This window comes from Apium graveolens, chromosome 8 (genome assembly GCF_009905375.1).
Source record: "Apium graveolens cultivar Ventura chromosome 8, ASM990537v1, whole genome shotgun sequence".
NCBI lineage: Eukaryota > Viridiplantae > Streptophyta > Magnoliopsida > Apiales > Apiaceae > Apium > Apium graveolens.
In genome coordinates, this window is record NC_133654.1 from 73369435 (window position 1) to 73376388 (window position 6954).

At 40.4% G+C, this 6954-nt stretch overlaps 1 non-coding gene across 1 annotated transcript; it reads left to right on the forward strand.

Annotated features, from left to right (window-relative positions):
* Nucleotides 1-4800: 4800 nt before the first annotated feature.
* On the forward strand, nt 4801-4908 carry LOC141681611 (small nucleolar RNA R71). Its single transcript, XR_012559038.1, has one exon. It is a non-coding gene; the product is annotated as a small nucleolar RNA R71 (small nucleolar RNA).
* The last annotated feature ends 2046 nt before the right edge of the window (nt 4909-6954 follow it).

Here is a 6954-nt window from a genome sequence, read left to right on the forward strand (position 1 = left end):
TCATATCTTGGGTTGCCTCCCAAGAAGCGCTTCTTTTACGTCATTAGCTTGACGTGAAGTTATGCGATCAAGTTGATAATAAAACGGCACTAACCACTTCACGGTTTGCCGTATCCCCATAATAGTGCTTCAGTCTCTTACCATTTGCTTTGAATGCTTGGCCCGGATCATTCTCAAAAATCTCCACCGCTTCATGTGGAAACATAATTTTGACGATAAATGGTCCAGACCACCTTGATTTCAACTTTCCAGGAAAAAGTCAGAGACGAGAGTTGAATAGAAGAACTTGTTGCCCCGGCACGAATGACTTAGGCGATAGCTTCCTGTCATGCCACCTTTTTACCTTCTCCTTGTACATTTTGTTATTTTCGTATGCTTGAAGTCGAAATTTATTAAGTTCATATAACTGAAGCATTCGCTTCTTCCCAGCTGCATCTAGATCAAGGTTTAACTTCTTCAATGCCCAATAAGCCTTATGCTCAAGATCCGCATGTAAATAATATCCCTTACCATAGACAAGTTGAAATGGGGACATCCCAAGTGGAGTCTTGTATGTTGTTCTATAAGCCCACACAGTTTTATCGAGCTTTAAAGACCAATCTTTCCTTGACGGACAAACGACTTTCTCTAGAATGCGCTTGATTTCTCTATTAGACACTTCAACTTGACCATTAGTTTGCGGATGATAGGCAGTAGCAATGCGATGATTCACATTGTAGTGTTGCATCATAGAAGTGAACTTACGATTGCAGAAATGTGAACCTTCATCACTTATGATAACTCGTGGTGTTCCAAACCTTGTAAATATCTGCTTATGAAGAAAACTCAACACTACCTTTGCATCATTAGTCGGTAGAGCTTTGACTTCTACCCATTTTGAGACATAATCGACTGTCAGCAAGATGTACTGATTATTGCAGGATGAGATAAATGGTCCCATGAAATCGATTCCCCAAATATCGAAGACCTCAACTTCAAGTAGCACATTTAAAGGCATCTCATCCTTTCTGGAAAGATTCCCAACTCTTTGGCAACGATTACACCTTAAAACGAACTGATGTGCATCCTTAAACAACGTAGGCCAGAAAAAACCTGCTTGAAGAATACGAGCTGCTGTCTTTTCACCACCATAATGTCCACCATAAACTGTGGAATGAAAGTCTCGTAATATCCCCTCCGTCTCACAGAATGGGATACATCTCCTGATGATCTGGTCAGCTCCTTGTCTAAACAAATATGTTTCATCCCATATATACCACTTCACCACATGCAGAAACTTCTTCTTTTGAGCCGCATTCATATTAGGAGGCATTATATTGCTAATAAGATAGTTCACAATGTCTGTGAACCATGGCTCTTCCTCTTGAATTGCGAACAACTGCTCATCCGGAAAAGATTCGTTGATCAATGTCTTATCATTTGAAGTAGAATCGGGATTCTCCAATCTAGAGAGATGGTCAGCTACTTGATTTTTAGTACCTTTTCGATCCTTGATCTCTAACTCGAATTCTTGTAGTAAGAGAACCCAACGAATAAGTCTAGGCTTCGAATCCTTCTTTGAGACCAGATAGTGGACGGCAGCGTGATCAGTGAACACTATCACCTTTGTCCCAAGTAGATAAGATCAAAATTTTTCAAAACCAAAAACTATAGCCAAGAGGTCCTTCTCAGTAGTAGTGTAGTTCAGTTGGGCTCCATTTAGTGTCTTAGTAGCATAGTAGACCACATGAAAGATATTAGTCTTTCGCTGCCCAAGAACTGCTCCCACTGTATAATCATTTGGATCACACATCATCTCAAAAGGTTCTCTCCAATCAGGTATCGTAATAACTGGTGCGGTGATTAAACTCTTCTTGAGAGTCTCAAATGCTGCCAAGCATTCTTCATCAAATTTGAAAGGCACATCTTTCTCGAGCAAGTTGCACAACGGCTTAGATATCTTAGAGAAGTCCTTGATGAAATGCCGATAAAAACCCGCATGACCAAGAAAACTACAGATTCCTTTCACAGAAATAGGTGGCGGGAGATTTTCAATGATGCCCACCTTGGCTTTATCCACCTCAAGACCTTTACTAGAGACCTTATGCCCAAGAATGATGCCTTGTTGCACCATGAAGTGACATTTTTCCCAATTGAGCACCAGATTGGTCTCAACACACCTTTTGAGCACCAAACGGAGATTATTCAAGCATTCATCATACGAATGTCCAAAGACGGAGAAGTCGTCCATGAACACTTTGACATTATTTCCAATCATATCAGAGAATATGGCCATCATGCATCTCTTAAAAGTGGCAAGTTCACCACATAAGCCAAAAGAAACTCTGCGAAAAGCAAACGTGCCATATGGGCAAGTGAAAGTAGTCTTCTCTTGATCTTCTGGTGCAATGCAAATCTGATTGTAGCCCGAATAGCCATCCAGAAGATAATAATACTCATGACCCGCCAACCTGTCAAGCATCTGATCAATGAATGGAATAGGGAAGTGATCCTTCCTCGTGGCTTTATTCAACTTCCTGTAGTCCATGTATACCCTCCATCCTGTGACTGTTCGAGTGGGGATGAGCTCATTCTTCACATTTTCTACCACTGTAATACCTCATTTCTTAGGTACACATTGCACGGGGCTCACCCAAGAACTGTCAGAAATAGGATATATGATTCCTGCATCCAGTCATTTTAGAATTTCTTTCTTCACCACTTCTTTCATGATAGGATTAAGCCTTCGCTGTTGCTCAACAGTCGGCTTGCTACCTTCCTCTAGCAGAATTTTATGCATGCAGTACGAAGGGTTGATCCCTTTTATATCTGCTATAGTCCATCCGATGGCCGATTTGAATTCTCTCAGAATCCTCAAGAGCTTGTCCTCATCACTACCTGAAAGGTCAGATGCAATAATAACAGGAAAAGTAGATGCATCACCTAAAAAAACATACCTCAATTGTTCAGGCAGTGGTTTAAGCTCCAAAGTAGGTGCTTCCTCAATAGATGGTTTGAGCTTTCCCTCAGCATTCTTGAGATCAGTATTACCAAGAGATTAAAATGGCATGTCTAACTTCCGTTTCCAAGGAGAAGCATTCAGATATCGTAACTCCTCATTTCCTTCATCATCTTCACTGTCAAAATCCCCCAATAAGGCTTTTTCTAAGGCATCAGACCTTAGCACATGATCAAGTTCTGAAGTAACTGCAGAATCGATCAAATCCACCTTGAAGCACTCCTCATCTTCCGTAGGGAATTTCATCGCATTGAACACATTGAATGTCATATCTTGATCTTTGACCCTCATAGTGAGTTCACCTTTTTGCACATCTATCAAGGTATGGCCTGTAGCCAAGAAGGGTCTTCCTGATATTATGGGAATCTTCTTATCTTCCTCGAAATCCAGAATGATAAAATCTGCAGGAAAGATGAGTTTGTCCACCTTTACTAGCACGTCCTCCACGATGCCTCGTGGGTATGTAATCGAACGATCAGCCAATTATAGAGACATGTAGGTGGGCTTCGGATCAGGAAAATTTGGCTTTTTGAAGATAAACAACGGCATCAGATTGATGCTTACTCCCAAATCGCAAAGGCACTTGTCAAATGACAACTTGCCAATGGTGCAAGGAATGGTGAAGCTACCTGGATCCTTAAGCTTTGGAGGTAACTTTTGTTGCAGCACGGCACTGCACTCTTCCGTCAGAGCAACGGTATCAAGATCATCCAGTTTCACCTTCCTCGAAAGAATACCTTTCATGAATTTCGCATAACTAGGCATTTGCTAAAGAGCCTCAGCGAAAGGTATGTTGATGTGAAGTTTCTTGAACACCTCCAGAAACTTACCAAATTGCTTGTCCAGCTTTTTTTTTGCAATCCCTTACGAAAAGGTGGTGGAGGATAGAGCTGTTTCTCCCCTGTATTACCCTCAGGCAGAGTGTGTTCAACAGTAGTCTTCCTTGGCTCCCCCTCTTTCTCCTTTTGAATTCCTTCTTCATCTACAACTTCAACTTCTACGTCTCTTGCTTTTTCAGCATCAGCTACTTTTCCAGATCTTAAGGTGACAGCTTTGACTTGCTCTTTAGCTTCCTTCCTGCCTGGCACTTCAGTATCGTTGGGAAGTGTGCCAGGTTGACGATTGAGCAAGGTATTGGCTATTTATCTAATTTGATTTTCCAAGATCTTGATAGAAACAACCTAATTTTTGCACAACAGCTTTAACTCCTCGAAATCAGCACCAGAAGGTGGAGCAGCACCTCCTTGTTGAGGATATGATTGCCTTTGAGCATATTGCTGAGGTTGCTAGAATCCAGGTGGATTAAACTGTTTATTTGCAGCTTGCTAATATGACTGCTGAACAACATTCTGATTATTGCTCCAGCTGAATTTGGGATGATTTCTGTTATTAGGATGATAAGTAGTGGGCACAGGCTGCTGCGGTTTCTGGAAATTGTTCACATACTGAACATATTCATTAATAAGAGAATACTGATCTGTAGCATGAGAGCCTGCACATAGCTCACAGACACTAGATAATTGATTTACGCCATAGTTGGTTAAAGAATCGACCTTCAAGTCAGCGCCGTGAGCTGTGCTGCAATAGTTGTAGCTGCATCAACTTCCAGAATACCTGCTACTTTCCCAGGCATCATCCTTTGAGTTGGATTTCGATACTCATTTGCAGCCATAGTTTCAATGAGATTATAGGCCTCAGTGTAGCTTTTGGCCCACAAGGCGCCTCCAGAAGCTGCATCGAACATGGGTTGATATTGGACCCCCAAACCATTGTAGAAACCAGTAATAACCATCCAATCAGGCATCCCATGATATGGACACTATCTCAACATCTCCTTGTAACGCTCCCAAGCTTCGCACATAGATTCTCCTGGTTGCTGCGCAAACTGAGTAAGAGCACTCCTCATAGCTGCAGTTTTGGCCATTAGATAGAACTTCACCAGAAACTTTTGTGCAAGATCTTCCCAAGTAGTAATGGACCCGGCTGGAAAAGAATGTAACCAGTCCTTAGCTTTGTCCCTCAGAGAGAATGGGAAAAGCCTCAGCTTGATAGCCTCATCAGTGACACCATTATATTTGAAAGTACTACAGATCTCAACAAAATTCCTGATATACATGTTGGAATCTTCAGTCGCAGCCTCTCCGAAAGAAACAGAATTCTGCACCATCTGAATAATGCCCGACTTGATTTCAAAAGTATTGGCCTGAATATTCGGATGAATGATGTTAGACTGAATGTCATCAATTTTAGGCCGAGAAAAGTCCATAAGAGCTGGACCAGGTTGAGCTAGACGATCACCCATTGTTTCAGGTTCTTTCTTTTCACTCTCTTTATCTGAATCTTCAAAAACTATCTTCTCCGGAGAGTCAAGAGCTTTATCTGTTTCCTCAGCTTTATCCAGATTTCTCTTGCGAGTGCGAGAACGTGTTTGCATAAACGCTTGCTAGAGTACCTGAAACACAACCGGAAGCAATAAGTAACAAGTCTTAATCAATGAATCCTAATGACCACTGATGGCAAGTGCATAAACTAAACAAATTAACACTAAGTCCCCGGCAACGGTGCCAAAAACTTGTTAGGCACAAAGCATGCGCTAAATAAATCACGCAAGTATACGCGTTCGCAAATAATATAGAATGATTTCTAGTTCGTTCCCATAGAGACTCTGATTAATTATATTTAATTAACACTTACTCACCAATGTATGATTTTTTTTCAATGCCAAGACAATAACAATTAAGGTTGGTAAACTAATAATTACTACGAGAATTAAACACTTGAATTAACAATATTAAACACACATGAGATCCTAACTTCATTACTACTTCATTCAATAGTTATTGTTATTAACCTTAGCATGTAATGGTGATGATATTAATCGAACAACACGAAACTGATAAACGCCAACTTTCGTTGTGTGAATACCATTCTACCAAGCATCCACAATTAAGATAGAAGTTGAATAGGCATCAATTATGCTGAGACCCTATATGTCTACAGAATTTGACAACATAACGATTTAAGCGCAAGTTATTCATGATGATTACATAGGGCAAGTAAAACGGTTAGAGTTACCCACTAATCATGCATACAATACATGAACCTATGCTAGCATGGCAAGTTCTAAATCTCAAGATTCATTGTCGCTTCACAAGAGATTAACAGGCTATCTTACATGTTCGCGACGCATATAAGATGAATAAGCACAACCTATACTAGATATCATACAATCACCACATACCAAGGTATTAAACAATTAACTAAATAATTCCCTAGTAGATCTGTTAGGATCCCATGATCATAATTAACCCATAATTGAACTCGTCGTCACCATGGGTTCATATGAAAGCATGATAATAACACAAAGATATAAGGCTAATAAAAATACTTAATAAATAATGAAGTACGTCTTAAGAGTATTAAGGTTCAAAGTATAAAGAAAACTAGCATCCTGTAACACCCCCAGATCCGGGGTCGGGGATCCGGGTCGTCACGGTCTTTCTTTCCACAATATCACTTCACTTAATTAATAATAACCAACCTTATGCTGTGACCCCACACTAACATACACCACAACCCGTTATAGTCTCAGAGATGAAATTCAAATAAGTACAAGTCTTTGAATCCACAATTTAAAAGTTATTACAACCCAAAACGATTACTTGATAAATTTACAGTTAATTGCCATTATCTGCCACAAGTTATAATTATACATAATTGATTCTCAAAAGCAGATGGTCTAATCTACAATAGATCTACCTCTGCAGCTATAGCAGCTATGACATCAACGGGAAGACGCGGAACGCTTTCCACGCGCTTGCGCTGGGTCTGCTGGAGTCTGGTCATCTTTCCTAACTGTTGTTGTGTGATGAAAGAAGAAAGCAAGGGTGAGCAGCAAGCCCACCAAAATAATATGCATAATTATTTACAGTATATGAGTCTACTCATAATACTCA